This window comes from Mustela lutreola, chromosome 16 (genome assembly GCF_030435805.1).
Source record: "Mustela lutreola isolate mMusLut2 chromosome 16, mMusLut2.pri, whole genome shotgun sequence".
NCBI classification, from domain to species: Eukaryota; Metazoa; Chordata; class Mammalia; order Carnivora; family Mustelidae; genus Mustela; species Mustela lutreola.
Window position 1 is genome coordinate 45,889,268 of NC_081305.1, and position 15,927 is coordinate 45,905,194.

The 15,927-nt window shown below is 45.6% G+C and overlaps 1 long non-coding RNA gene and 1 other non-coding gene across 4 annotated transcripts in view; one reads left to right on the forward strand and one right to left on the reverse strand.

Moving 5' to 3' along the window:
* Positions 1 to 15,883, reverse strand: part of LOC131817513 (uncharacterized) — a 39,684-nt gene extending 23,801 nt beyond the window's left edge. For all 3 annotated transcript variants that reach the window (XR_009348536.1, XR_009348535.1, XR_009348537.1), the window contains exons 1-2: positions 15,688 to 15,883; positions 5,641 to 5,735 (exon numbers count right to left, since the gene is read on the reverse strand). This is a non-coding gene — a long non-coding RNA (uncharacterized LOC131817513). The remainder of the gene's footprint in view (positions 1 to 5,640; positions 5,736 to 15,687) is intronic.
* TRNAR-CCU (transfer RNA arginine (anticodon CCU)) lies at positions 930 to 1,002 on the forward strand. The gene has a single exon. It is a non-coding gene; the product is annotated as a tRNA-Arg (tRNA).
* Positions 15,884 to 15,927: the final 44 nt, after the last annotated feature.

Below are 15,927 nucleotides of genomic sequence, written 5' to 3' on the forward strand. Positions count from 1 at the left end.
CTACAGGCTCCAAATCGAGGTGCCCCGAGGGCTACTTCCTTCTGAGGGCTGAGAGGGAAGGATCTGTTCCAGAATCTTCTACCTGCCTCTTCACACCCTCTTCCTTCCAGCATGCCTGCATTCAAATCTCTTCATTTTATAAGGACACCAGCCTTATGGGGTTCAGGCCGCCCAAATGACCTCATTCTAACGTGATAGCTCTGTAAAGACCTCTCTTTCACATGCTGAGGTACTGGGGGGCTGGACTGGGTGGGGAGAAGGTCCCATTCATCCCTCACAGCCTGCTTGGCCATTCACGGTTATGAGAGACGTCGGTCATCCCGTCATTGAGAGTGCTAGGGAGTATGTCTTGTCAAGACAAGGGCTGGTCGAAGCTGTCACTGTGTAAACACTGAGGAGCAGACCCACAATACAACAGCCAGACAACCTCCTCTGAACTATGGGTGAGGTCCAGGTTCCACCCCTTGAGGCACTTTTGTTGTATGAAAGGTTCCCTGGAAACCGATGAAACCCTAAGGTAGCCATAGGTCTGCCAATCTCCTCACCCTCGGGAGGCAGCAACCCCCATACCAGGGGTCACAGGGTCAGAAAACTCCAAGGCTACAGAGCCGACTGGATTCATAGAACTCGAGCCTCCTTAGTGTTCTGTCCAATGTGCATGTTGACTTTGGCTCATCTTACTGAAGTGAAAGCCATTCTAACACCTGTTATGCTAATTCGAATTCCCTCTATGTTGCCTGGAGAGAGAGCTCATTAAAACCTGGTAATAGCCACCTCTGGAGTGTGGCCCTGTGATTAGGGCCCATGTGCAGTGTAGATCCAAACACAACACCCACATAGCCATCACTCGATCCCAGGTGGCTTTTTTTTTCTTCAGATTTTTAATAATCATCTTGGCAATACAAAATTAAAAAAAAATATATAGGGGCACCTGGCTGCCTCAGTTGGAAGAGCGTGTGACTCCTGATCTCAGGGTTGTGGGTTCAAGCCCCACGTTGGGTATGGAGATTACTTCCAAATAAAATCTTTTAAAAATATATAATAAAAATGAATAAAATAGAATAATAAATGTATCTGCATAGGGTTTATAATGAAAACAATTCCCCTCCCCACCCCACCCCACCCTCACCCTGCCCATCCTCAACCCCAGCTCTGCACCTCAGAATCTGTGGAAGTATCTTAACGTCAATACAGACAATAACGACAACTTTCAACAGCAAAGCTCTCTCTTCCTGGACACTACAGAGCCTGAATTTTAACCAGTAGGGGGGAAAAGGAGGTGTCAGTGAAGCCTTTTTTTCTTTTTTAAGATTTTTTTTATTCATTTATTTGACAGAGAGAGATCACAAGTAGGCAGAGAGGCAGGCAGAGAGAGAGAGAGGGAAGCAGGCTCCCTGCTGAGCAGAGAGCCTGATGCAGGACTCGATCCCAGGACCCTGAGATCATGACCTGAGCCGAAGGCAGCGGCTTAACCCACTAAGCCACCCAGGCGCCCTGCCTTTTTCTCTGAGTAAAATGAACTGCACGTGCAGTCTCAGAGGGGACATGATACAGCAGAATCAAGGAGTGGATGGAAATCCAATATGGCAGCCTGTGGTTCTTAAAACTGAGATGCTCCTCGCGTGCCATTAAATTCAGCATTTTCAAGGCATAAGTCAGTGGTTTTCAGCACATTCTCAACGTGTTGTGTCCATGACCAGAATATTTTCATCACCCCAAAAAGAAACCCCATCCCCATGAGCCGTGACTCCGCATTCCCCTCTTCCCTCAACCGTGGCAGCCACAAATCCACTTTCTGTCTCTACCGATCTGCCTCATGTAAATAGGGTGATAACAGTATTTGTCCTTGTATATCTAATTTATTTTTCTTTTTTAATATTTAAAAATTTTTTTTTTACTTTTGTTTATTTGACAGAGAGAGAGATCATAGGTAGGCAGAGAGACAGGCAGAGAGGAGGAAGCAAGCTCCCTGATGAGCAGAGAGCTTGATGTGGGGCTCGATCCCAGGACCCCGAGACCATGACCTGAGCCGAAGGCAGAGGCTCAACCCACTGAGCCACGCAGGCGCCCCTGTATGTCTAATTTCGTTCAGCAAGCGTAGTTTTGTCCAGATTCAGCCACCTGATGACCTGTCTCAGAACTTCATTCTTTTTTGTGGCTGAATATTTCATTTCATACCACATTTTGTTTATCCATTCATCAGTTGAACATTTGGGTTGTTTTCACTTTCTTTTTTTAGAGAGAGAGCAGAGGCGGAAGGGGCAGAGGGAGAGAGAGAATCTTATGCTGGACGTGGAGCCTGACATCGAGCTCGATCTCATGACCCTGAGATCATGAGCTGAGCCGAGATCAAGCATTGGACGCTTTACTGACTGAGCCACCCAGGCGCCCGTTTCCACCTTCTGACCACTACAAGGAGCTGCTGTGAACGTTCGTGTACAGGTTCTTGTGTGAACATCTGTTCAGTTCTCTTGGGCGTTTCCTTCACAATGGAATTGCTGAGTGAAGCGGCGACCGTGTGTTTAACTTGCTGAGGGACCAGTGTGTGGCTCGAGAGCAGCGCTGAAGACAGGAGAGCAGCAGCTTGTATTATTAGTTGACTGTTGCTGGTTGCCACAACAGAACACCACAGATCGGGGGGCTTAGACAATAGAAATTTACTGTCCCACAGTTCTAGAGGCTGCAAGTCCAAGATCAAGGTGTCAGCGGGGCTGGTTTCTCTTGAGGCTTCAGAGTGGCTTCCCTGTGTCCTCACATGAACTTTTCTGGGTGTGTGTGTGTCCTTGGTGTCTCTTCCTCTTCTTTCAAGGACACCACCAGTCCCATGGGATTAAAACTCCACTCTCATGGCCTCATTTAACTTTAATGACCCCCCCCAAAAGTTCCCATCTCCATATTTGGTCACATTGGGGGGTTAGTACATCCACACACAGATTTGGGGGGAGGGGGTGGACATGGTTCAATCTCTAACAAGGTGATAGGCAGGAGCTGAGAAGGGACCGGAACCAGGTCACAAGGGCCTTGAGTAAGATATGGTTGGGGACATTCTTCTTGACCTATCCACCCACTGAGGTCCCCAAGGAATTGGTTCCATGGAGCATTCCCTTTCTGTCCTTTACCTTCTAGGTAGGACTAAGCACTAAATGCGGCTCAACAGTGCATTTTTCAAGGTTGTCCAGGTAAGAGTAGACCCAGTGGGAACGAGCAGAGACAAATGGCCTGAAGAGCAAATGCCTGGGAAGGGTTATGCAGATTAGATACAAGGAACCTACCTCTTTAGGCTTCCTTCCTTCCGTGGGTCAGCTATTGAGGGCTACAGAACAGAATCTAAGCCTTTAACTCCTGCTTTCCACAGATCTGAAGGCCTATTGTGCCAGGGACTGTTCTAGGCCCCGGGCCCTCACAAGCTTTTGTTCTAGGCCCGTACCATCCAACATGGTAGCCACTGGCACAGCTGGCCAGTCTGAACTGAAATGTGCTAAAGTATAAAATACACACCACATGTCAAAGGCTTAATATAAACTATTTCATTAATAATTTTTATATTGGATGCATCTGAAATAGTATTTCATTATATTTGGTTAAATAAAAAGTATCTTATTAAAATTAAGACCATTTTTTTAACCTTTCTTTTTATGAGACTCCTAGAAATTTTGAAATTACATATGTGACTCACATTGGTGGTTCACACTCAATTTCTCTTGGACTGTGCTCTCCCAGACTAGGGTCCACCCAGAGACTATGTTTGATCTAGCTCATCCCAGTGGACAGAATCAAAGGCGGTCCTTCATCTGGACCACCATTCTTAAGGACTGGGGGATGATATCTAGCTGATATCATCTAGCTGATGATATCTGTTTTAAAATGAGCTGTAGGGGCACCTATGTGGCTCAGTGGGATAAGCGTCTGGCTCTCGGTTTCAGCTCATGTTGTGATCTCATGGGTTGTGGGATCAAGCCCCGCATCGGGCCCCATGCTCAGTGCGAAGTCTACTTGAGATTCTCTATCTCTGCCTCTCCCCCTGCTTGTGCTCTCTCTTTCTCTCTTTTTCTCTCTCTCTCAAATAAATAAGTAAAATATTTTTTTAATGAACTGTATGGCCAGAAATAAATGGGAAAGGGAAGGAAAGAAAGATGAGATCTGCACCCAGCTGGGGAGAGTAGGAGGGATGCAAAGAGTCTCTAAAGCCTGAGAGCCAATTTCCAACTTGCCCTCTGTGTTGGCAAAATCACGGACACCAAAAATGCCCATGTCCTAATCCCTGGAGCCTGTCAATGTATTATCTTTCCTGGCAAAAGGAACCTTGCAGATGCGATGAAGCATTAAGGATTTTGAGTTGAGAAGATTATCTTGGATTATCCAAGTAGATCCAATGTAAGTACAGGGGTCCTTACAAGTGAAAGAAGGAAGCAGGAGGGTCAGAAGGGGATGCGGATGTAGTGCCTAGCTCTGAGGATGGAGGAAGGGACCATGAGCCGAGGAATACAGGTGGCCTCCAGAAGCTAGAAAAGGCAAGGAAATGGATTCTCCCCTCAAGTTTCCAGAAGGGGTGCAGCCCTGTGACCCTTGGTTTTAGCCCAGGGAGACGCAGTTCAGATTTCTGACTTTTCGAACCAGAAGATGATAAATGTGTGTTGTTGTAAGCCTCTTAGACTGTGGTGACTTATTCAAGGATAGTAGGGAAACCCCTAGTTTGGGTCTTCAATCTGCCTAGAGGGTCTTTGGACAAGTGACTTTCTTCTCTGCTAAGGCTGGGGGCAGAAAGATTGGTGGGGGGAGGGAATGGGTGGCATTCTCGTGGAGGGGAGTGACATATTTGTCTGTACTGGGCACCAGCAGAGATGGCATTATGAAAATTAGGATGAAACAAATACCAAAATCTGGATGGCTGTCCAGCATCTCATTTACTTCTAAGAACAGCCCCATGATTTGGATGACTATTATTATCCCATGTTAGAGCTAGGGAAATCAAGGTCAGAGAGGTTGGGTAACTTGCCCTCAGTCAACCTTGGTTTGCAGACTGCTGAGAGGCACTCTTTGCTAATGGGAGAGGTTTGACCAACAGCATGGATCCATACGTTTCATTAATTCATTCACCCCATAGATAGCTGACGTTCAGGGTAGAGTGATGAACAGCTCAGGCCAGTTGAGTCTCCCCATGGGACTGGGGGTGGGGTGGGGATCAAGGCGCTGCTTTTGCAGCACTATGTGCTTCTAAGCCTCAGAGCCCATTGCCTTCCCATTTGTCATAACCAAATTCATCATGGTTCTCATCTTTGTTTTCCTTGGGAATTCCCCCAATACACTTCCCTTTATTGTCCTGGGTTCCCTCTCCATTCTCCATTGTTCTTTGCATTGTCTTTGGCCCTGCCCATCTCCTGCCTCCCTCCATCCTTCCCAAACTCTTCCACAGTGAGCCCTACAAACCACTCCTTGAATATTCTCTCCAACTTTTGCCCTAATGAAAACCAGATCCATCCCTGGATATAGCCCTACAATCCTAACTGAAGGTTCTTCACACTCCCGACTCACCAAACAACTCATGGTCTAGAGGATGAGAGGGGTGGTCAGCATATATGCCCCAGAAACAAATGAGCCCAAACCCCAGTGGTTCTCACATACATAAAAGCAGAGACTCACTCGTGTTCCCTCATCCAGTGTGGGGTGGCTGGGGTCTGCTCCATGCCTTCGTCCATGGACCCAGTGTCTTCATTCACAGGCAGCCTCTGAATCCCCTGGCAGATAGAAAAGACACACGGAATGCCATGAACCGGCTTTTGAAGTGTCCACTCAGAAAAGATGCATGTCACTTGCGTTCAAATTTCATGGGCTAAAGTGAGTCATATGGCCAAGCCAGCTATCAGCTGAGCTTCAGAAGAGGCCGCAAATATCATGAACAATGTGCTATCGTATTGGCACCCCAATGGTGTTTCCAGATATTATTAATCCTTCTCCACTCTTATTTTTTTAAGATTTTATTTATTTACTTGAGAGAAAGAGAGAAAGCACATGCATGTATGCATGAGCCAGGGGGGAGGGACAGAGGGAGAAGCAGACTTGCCACCGAGCAGGCAGCTGACCTGGGGCTTGATTCTAAGACTTTGAGATCATGACCTGAGCCAAAGTTAGATGCTTAAACAACTGAGCCACCCTGGGCCCCCATGCTCCTATTTTTTTTTTTTTTTAATACTGCTTCCCCTTGACAGACCTCATGGAGTGATGTCTAAACCCTCTTGTCTTCCAGCTCTTCACGGTCTTCTAAGAAATCTGAGAGTCACACTTGGCTCTTCCTTCTCCTTCACCCCCTATCAGATCCTTTAGAATGTTCCCGAGATTCTCTGTCACTTCTCTCCATCCCCACCACAACTATCTTCCTCCAAGCCACCATCATTTCTTGCGTGAACAACTATCACAGCAGCTTGGTCTACGATTCATACATCATCTACCCAACAAACGGCAGAGTTAGTCACGCTGCCTAAATCCTTCCATAGTTTCCCACTGACCTTCTGGGAATGTCCAAAATCCTTACCTTTTCCTAGAAAGCTCTTCCCAGCAGGACCCCACCTGCTGCCTCAGGCCCTGCCACTGTCCTGGTCACTCCACAGTCCAGGACCTGGGCTTCTTCTGTGTCATATGCTGACACTTGAATGCTTCAGGAATTTCATAACACAGTTCTCTTTGCCTGGAACTCTCTCTACACACCCCTCTTCATCTCTCAGGTCTTAACTTCCTCACTGAGATCTTCAGATCCAGTATTCCTTCTCTGTAAGTGCTCCTGCAGCACCCCTACTGCCCCTGTGAGATACTCAACACTCCCTGTGGTGCTTGCTCAGTGCCCCGCCTGCCCACCCAGACTGGAGCAGCATGAAGGCAGAGGCTGTCTGCGCCATTGCTACATAGCATTACTGTGCTCATACTCAGTAAATATTTTTTCAGTGACACAGTGAATTTGTCATACATAGAGACTGAGGGAAGGACATAATCAAGGTTATAGATGCAATTAGCTATGAGGAAATTAGCCTCCTGACATAATCAAGGGAGGCAGAAGAGGCTAGGAGACCTGAGCTATGTCTGGATCCCTTAGTCCCAAACCCATCATACACCGCTCCCTTCCTGCATCTCCCTATGTTTCTAACCTCATAAAGTGTCTTCCTCCCACCCATTGAAAGAAATCTGGTTCCATGACGGAGGAAGCGCTTCTTTCTCTCTTCCCTCATCCTCACCCCTGCTGTTCTCACCTCTCCCCCAGTCCTTCCCAGTGCATCCCACAGGTCCTCCCAGCCAAGGCAGCTGGAAGAGTCCAGAGCCTCGCCAAGATGTTGCCTGTCCTCAGATTCTTTCCTGAGCAGAAGGACGTGAATGACACTCTGAAGAAAGGAACATCCTGATGCCTCCATGAGACACATCCCAGGCCTGGGCTTGTTAAATCGGGCTGCCTAACCAGGCGGGACTATGGGTGCGATGCAAACAGCTTTGGGAAGGCTTCCATGTCAAGACCTAGTTCCTCCTTCCAGGGCAAAGGCTGTGTCTGAGATTATAGCACGATAGACAATGTTAGTTTACCGTAACCAAGTACCACAGACCGAGCGGCTCAGACAACAACAGAAATGAACTTTCTCACAGCTCTGAAGCATCCAAGATGGACGCGTCCGCAGACTTGGTTTTTGCTGAGGCCTCTCTCCTTGGCTTGTAGATTGTTCACATTACTGGCTCAATTTCTGTTTTTCTGACCAAACCTCACTTGATGCACTTTGCCTTCTGGAGCCATAGGACTATATCCTGGCCAAATGGATAGGAGCGGAAGGAAGGTGGACGTCTTCCGGGTCATGCCCTTAAAAGGAAACTAATGGCTCCATACTTCCAAGTTCTGGCTTCTCAGACGCTAGGATGTGAATGTGGTGGCAGGGGGATGGCTACAGCCATGCGAGTCAGGTTAATGCTCAGAGCAGAGCAAGATGAAAGGCGGGACCTATGATCTCTGAGTGTGGGGCCACCTACCGGATCTGGGACTTTTTTGTGAAATAAATGTCTCAGAGGCATTCTGTTCTGGGCTTTCTTTGTTATACCTCAGTCCAAACTCTAGTGTGGACAGCTCTAAAAAGCAAAACTATAAATGCCCCCAAAACTTAAATAATATAATATAAATAACTCTCGAGTTTAAAAAATAAAACATTAAAGAAAGAAATCCTTATAACTGGATGGCAACAAAAGCATGACCAATAGCAATGTCTGAGGGGTAATTCTAGCTTTCAACATTTTTATCAAAGAAGACTGAAAACAAGTGAAGAAAGGCTTAGCTTAAGAAATTATATATGAGGGGCGCCTGGGTGGCTCAGTGGGTTAAAACCTCTGATCTCAGGGTCTTGGGATCGAGCCCAGCATTGGGCTCTCTGCTCAGCGGGGAACCTGCTTCCTCTTCTCTCTCTGCCTGTCTCTCTGCCTACTTGTGATCTCTCTCTCTGTCAAATAAATAAATAAAATCTTTTTTAAAAACCACAAATTTTGGCTATTTGAAATGCTTCAGGCAAAACTGATGGAGAGATGCCAAATAAAAATGTAATTCTTAGTGAAAAGGAAGAAAGAACTACAGATATAAATATTTTTAGAATAATAAAATAAACATTCTAACTCTATTAACCAGTGCATTTTTTTAAAGAAAGAATGCACTAGTGGGGGCAGGGAAGGGCAGAGAGAGAGAGAGAAAATCTTAAGCAGGCTTCACAGTCAGCGTGGAGCTCAATGCAGAGCTTGATTTCACAATCCTGAGATCATGACCTAAGCCAAAATCAAGACTCAGACACTTAACTGACTGAGACAGTCAGGCACCCCTAAACCAATACATTTTAAAATGTTGACAAGATGGATGGATTCCTATAAGAAGAGAAAATGCCAATACTGAAACAAGAAGAAACAGTAACTTTTGGATAGACCAACAACCATGAAAGAACTGGAAAATTTTTTTTAAAGATATTATTTATTTCAATCTCAAGTAGGTGGAGAGGCAGGCAGAGAGAAAGAGAGGAGGAAGCAGGCTCCCCACTGAGCAGAGAGCCCAATGCGGGGCTCGATTCCAGGACCCTGAGATCATGACCTGCGCCGAAGGCAGAGGTTTAACCCACTGAGCCATCCAGGCACCCCAAGAACTGGAAATTTTAATTGAAAGAAGCCCCAGAATGTTTACCAGGAGGGTTCTACCAAACTTTCAAAGAACAAATAACACCTACCATATACAAATTATTACTGGGGCCTCGGGGAGGAAAGAAATTCATTTTGTGAAGTTGGTGGTATATCCTTGATTCCTCAACCAAATAAGGACAATCTGGGAAAAGAATATTAGAGGCCCATTTTACTTTCTAAATGCATATACAGGGGTGCCGGGTGGCTCAGTGGGTCAAAGCCTCTACCCTTGGCTCAGGTCATGATCCTGGGGTCCTGGGATCGAGTCCCACGTCTGGCTCTCTGCTCAGCAGGGAGCCTTCTTCCTCCTCTCTCTCTCTGCCTGCCTCTCTGCCACTTGTGATCCGTCTGTCAAATAAATAAATAAAATCTTATTAAAAAAATGCAGGGACGCCTGGGTGGCTTAGTGGGTTAAAGCCTCTGCCTTCGGCTTGGGTCACGGTCTTAGGGTCCTGGGATCAAGCCCCACATCCAGCTCCCTGCTCAGCGGGGAGTCTGCTTCTCCCTTTCTCTGCCTGCCTCTCTGCCTACTTGTGATCTCTCTCTCTTTGTGTCAAGTAAATAAATAAAATCTTTAAAAAAAATTTTTTTAAATAAATAAATGCATATACAATTCCTAGATAAGATATTAGATAAGCAAATACAAATAATGTACTGAAAATAAAATGGCATTGAGTAGGTTTTTTTTTTTTAAGATTTTATTTATTTATTTGACAGAGAGAGATCACAAGTAGAGAGAGAGGCAGGCAGAGAGAGAGAGAGGGAAGCAGGCTCCCTGCTGAGCAGAGAGCCTCATGCGGGCCTCGATCCCAGGACCCTGAGATCATGACCTGAGCCAAAGGCAGCGGCTTAACCCACTGAGCCACCCAGGCTCCCAAGTAGGTTTTAGTAAACATTGGAAAGTTAACAATGTAATGCACTATATTATGGAATAAAGGAGGAAACTCACATGGTTGCCTTCACAAACTAAAAAAAAAAAAAAAAAAATGATAGGGGCACCTGGGTGGCTCATTCGTTAAACATCTGCCTTCGGCACAGGTCATGATCCCAGAGTCCTGGGATCGAGCCCCAAATTGGGCAATCTGCTCAGCGGGAAGCCTGCTTCTTCCTCTCCCATTCCCCCTGCTTGTGTTCCCTCTCTTGCTGTCTCTCTCTCTCTCTCTCTGTGTCAAATAAATAAAATCTTTAAAAAAAAGAAAGAAAGAAAAGGAAGCAATACAAGCAAAAATCATAAGGAAAAACAACAAAGGATATTTCATAATGATGAAAGGAATAATTCACTGATATCATGTTAGTAGCATAAATCCTCATTCACCAACAACATAACTTCAAAATACATAAAGCAAAAACTGAGACAGCTAAATGGAGAAGTGGACATATCCTCACTAAAAGTGGGAGAGTTTATTATACCTTCCAGAAGGTAACAAATCAAACGGGAAAAAAAAGGTAAGGGTGTAGCAGATAAGATATAGAGAATTAATAAACCCAAATGGTCAGATCTCTGATCCCAACAATCAGAATGCACATCCTTTAAAAAATAGGGGGCGCGTGGGTGGCTCAATCAATAAGCGTCTGCCTTCAGCTCAGGTCATGATCTCAGGGTCCTGGGATCAAGTCCCGACATCTGGCTCTCTGCTCAGCGGGAAGCCTGCTTCTCCCTCTCCCACTTCTCCTGCTTGTGTTCCCTCTCTCTCTGTGTCTCCCTCTGTCAAATAAATAAATAAAATCTTTTAAAAAAAATTTTTTGGGGGGCGCCTGGGTGGCTCAGTGGTTTGGGCTGCTGCCTTCGGCTTGGGTCATGATCTCAGGGTCCTGGGATCGAGCCCCGCATCGGGCTCTCTGCTCCGCAGGAAGCCTGCTTCCCTCTCTCTCTCTCTCTCTCTGCCCCCCTCTCTGCCTACTTGTGATCTCTGTCTGTCAAATAAATAAATAAAATCTTTAAAAAAAAAAAAAACACCATTTAAAAAAAAAATTTTTTTTAAACCGCCATAGAGAAACTTCCAAAACAAAACAAAAAACCCACATACTAGGTCCAAAGGGAAATCTCAACACACTCCTAAGAATTTGTATCATTCAGAACATGTTCATTGAATAAAACCAGCAATCAACTACAAAAAGATGATCAAGGAAAAATCCAGGTACATAGATAATAAAAAATACATTTCTAAGTAATTTGGGGGTTAATCGACATTACATTTTTGGGGAACCGAATGACAAAGAATGGTACTGATGAGGGAGCAGGAGGCTGGCTGAGAACAAAGCAAAAGCTGGCACCTTGCACCCCCTGTCCACCCGCTCCCCTGGGTAATATGTGTGACATTCCTCAGGCACCCCTGGCTGCCCTAAAAGAAAAACAAATAGTTAACTTGCAGAGATCACCATCCTGCAGGACAGGAGTCTCCCTCGGTCTACAAATAATATCCTACTGATTTACAACAAAGAAGCTATCTTATCAATAGCCCAACTTCCAGAGATAAGTAACTCAGTTCCTCAAGCCCTAATGTCACCCTCCCCTCCATAAAACTGAAGGAGGCTGAGGCAGAAGGAAATGTAAATAAAGTTAAATTTCTTCCAAACCTAAAACTCACTGACAAGGATGTTTGATAGGAGGAATGTGATATTCCACCAGGAAACTCCCAATTGTCTTCACATTAGTGCTTGTTAGAGGGAAAAACAGCTTTGGCTTTACAATAAATAGGGCTCCAGTATCCTGACAGTCTTCTTTACCGTGACAGCCCTTCTGAACACCCCCTTGTCCTCACCTACCCAACTCCCGTGTATATAATCAGCAACGACTCAGGATAGCAGGGCAGCAGCTCTTTCTGCCCACAGGTCCTGTCCTTGTGCTTTAATAAACCACCATTTTGTTGGGGAGAGTATGTGCTATGGTGAGTGCTGTGAAGTGTGTAAACCTGGCGATTCACAGACCTGTACCCTGGGGATAAAAATATATTAAATGTTTATAAAAAATTAAAAAAAAAACACCATTTTGCACCAAAAATGTCTCAAGAATTCTTTCTTGGTTATTGGCTCCGGACCTCACCCCACCGAACCTCACCTATGTTCTAGAACTTCATCAGTACCACATATCAAAACCTGGAGGAGGCCTGGGTGGCTCATTGGTTTAAGCCTCTGCCTTCGAATCAGATCATGAGGGTCATGATCTCAGGGTCCTGGGATCAAGCCCCGCATCAGGCTCTCTGCTCAGCGGGGAGCTCGCTTCCCCCTCTCTCTCTGCTGTTTCTCTGCTTACTTGTGATTTCTCTCTCTGTCAAATAAATAAATAAAATCTTAAAAAAAAAAAAAAAAGACCTGGAGTACACAGAATAACTAAATGCGGGGGAGAAATGTGGAGAATGAATCAACAAAGCAGAAATAAATAAAATAAAATCCCTCCCCAAAAATAAGTAGGAGAGATCATCAGTAAACAAAATCTGGTTTGTTTGGTTTTATTAATATTCTATTTATTTATTTGACAGACAGAGATCACAAGTAGGCAGAGAGGCAGGCAGAGAGAGAGGAGGAAGCAGGCTCCCTGCTGAGCAGAGAGCAGAGAACCCACTGAGCCACCCAGGCGCCCCTGGTTTGTTTTTTTAACACTGATAGAACTATAAAATGTTGGACAACTTTGCAGAAAAAGAAGAGAAGGAACAAGTAAGTACCAGGAAAACCAAAGGAAATACAACTTCAGATGCAAATAAATCATAAAATATAACATGTATAAAGTATAAAAATAACATGCATAAATGAATCTGAAATCCTAGATAAAACAGAGATTGTTGTAGGCAAATATAAATCACAAAAATTTATTCCAGGAGAAAGTAATGAATCTGAATAAACCAACACCCACAGAAGAAGTTGAAATGACAAAGAACTACCAGAAAGGTACCATGCGTGGATGACCTTTCAGTCAAATTCCACCAAATGCTCAAAGAGTAGATAACTCCACTGAACCACAACCATTCCAGATTGCAGAATAAGGTAGACGGTTCCCCCAAATCATAGAACAGGGCTAGCATTTCCCTACTGTCAAAACTGGGCAAGGACAGGGCAAGAAAGAAAAACACGGGCCAATTCCATTCTGAAAACAAACGCAAAACAACCCTAAATGAAATAGTATTAAAAGTCTGGCACAGTGGGGCGACTGGGTGGCTCAGTGCATTAGTTAAGCCTCTGCCTTGGGCTCAGATCATGATCCCAGGGTCCTGGGATTGAGCCCCACATTGGGCTCTCTGCTCTGCAGGGAGACTGCTTCCCTGCCCCTCTCTGCCTGTCTCTCTGTCTACTTGTGATATCTCTCTGTGCGTGTGTCAAATAAATAAATAAAAATCTTTTTAAAAATATAAAAATATATTTTTTAAAAAGCCTGGCACAAGATAAGGATTGTTCATTATCACCACTATCGGTAACATTGCATTGGAATTCCTAGCCAAACGGGAAGGGGAGAGCAGAGTTATAAAGGTGGAAATATTAAGCTGTCATTTTGTTACCACAAGAGGATCATCTAGCCAGGAGAGTATGGAGAATTAAAACAAGAGTGAGTTCAACAACGTAGCCAGAAGAACATTAGCAATAAAAGCACAACAGTTGTAACTGATAAGAAGAAAAAAAACCCAAGTCATAAATAAAAAGTAAAAACAGTAAAGTCCCAGGGAGTGAACCAGAGAACGCATGCATAAGATATCCCAGGAGAAAATTATACCTGTGTCCAAGACAGAAGACTCAATATCACAAATCATAAATTCTCCCCCAAATTAGTAATTTATTCATTACAAGCTCAATGAAAATCCAAGGTATTTGTTGTGGAATTGACAAGGTCCATCTCACTCCCCATTCCCCTGCAGGATCCCCCAGGCTTAGAATCAAGGAGGCTCCCCTTCCTCACCCAAGTCTAGACAGCTACTTGGAAACCACTTGTTCTGCTGCCCATCTGCCTCTCTCTGATTTGAATCAACCCACAAGGTAAACAGAGTAACAATGTCAGCATAACACAAGCATGTTGGTTAATAGGCAATTTTGTCCTGGAAGTTAATATTTTGAAGCAATCAGGGGCAAGGTTTCTCACAGTTAAAGGGGAAGCCTAGTGATCAAAGAGGATCTTTACACACAAAAAGCTGCAAATCTGCAGAAGGCTCTTCCTTTAGATACACCGTGGCTCCTTTTGGTGGTTTAAAGACCATAATGCTTGCTGCAATGTTATGGTATGTGGCCAAGCTGTGAATGCAGATGAAGAAACTACAATGATATTCTCTCATATCAAAATGACAGATTAATGGGAGACAACACCTTCAATCAGATTTTTAATTTTGATGGAAATGGTCTCCATTAGAAATTATTACCTCCAGACCAGCATCTCTGAGAAGGAAGCACAAGCCCCAGCTTTTAAAGATTGCAAAGAAGAGACTGAAGGCGCTCCTAAGTGTGAATGTCCGTGGAAATTTAACTGTGCTAGTATTTCTACTGGTTTCTCATTGGTATGTCTTATTGGTTTTGTAGCTCTGATTATAAAGTTGCGTTCGTTTTGAACAATCTGTTCCTAGTTCTATTTTTCCTATAAACCCTTGTTATATATTGCGCACTGTTTTGTAGAACTCCAAGTTTTTTCAGGAACGCATATATCGGTTACAGCAAAATCACCTGTACTCAGAATAAGGGGGGGGACTCTGGCTTCTAACAAGCATTCTTGATAGGTCCTAAGTTGGGGAGGGAGGGTGAAGGTTGGGGGTAGTTCTCTGGACCTTGGGAACCACAGCCCATCATAGTTCCTCTCTTCTTTCCTACCTCCAGACCTTCGGGCCACCCAGGAAAAGCCACGGGAAAAGGCCCAGAATTTTGCCGCTTACGAGCTTACAGATCTTGAGCCAGTCGCTGAAGCTCTGCAGGACTCAGTTTCCTCACTCTTTAAATGGGAAGGCAGTGTGTTTGAAGAATCATGTTTAATTTAAAAATCTGCCTCTGATTCCCGCTTTGCCATTTACACCTCTGTGACCTCGGACAAGAGACTCTGCTTCTTAACACGTCATCTGTAAAATGGGGTCTCTGCGAGAATTTAATGATGCTCCCCGCGTGCAAAGCACTTAGCACAAGAGGCGCGTTAAGCCCCAATAAATTGAAGTTCCTATTCTGGGAGGCGGGGAATTCTCGAGGGTATGAGGTTTGACTGCTGAGGCGGAAGAACCCAGAACTGGTGGGAAAAGACATGGCTATGATTTCCCCACCGACAGTAAACACGTCCTGCCTGCCGGGTCTTTCCCGCTGAGGCCTCTCATCGCCGGACCCCCCCAGCTTGCAAGAGCCACCAACAAGCTTCCAGTGTTTGGGGCCGCCTCCTGTCGCGCGGGTCCGAGAACGGACTACATTTCCCGACGTGCACCTCGGGTCGGGACCCCAAGGGGCCGGCCAGCAAAGAGGACCTTGTCCCAGCCGCGTTAGAGGCTGGAGGCAGTAACCACCACTCAGGCAGCTTCTATATTTCGCTTTGCGAAGCCAGTCAGCCGCCGTCAATCCCACCTTGAGCAGCGGACCCGCAGGGTCTGTGAGGAGCGCTTGGCCCCCTCCTCCTTCCCTCCTCCTGGCGTCCGGCCCAAGAGGTTCCAGGGTCCGAGGCCAGGCTTAACTCCCCGGGAGGATTCCTTCGGCCCCGCGGGATCCCCTCTGCGGCCCGACGTTGGCAGCGGGGCTCTGGGGGCTAGTGGACAGCCTCGAGGCCGCCCGGGCGGAGACTACAACTCCCAGGCGGCACCGCGGCGG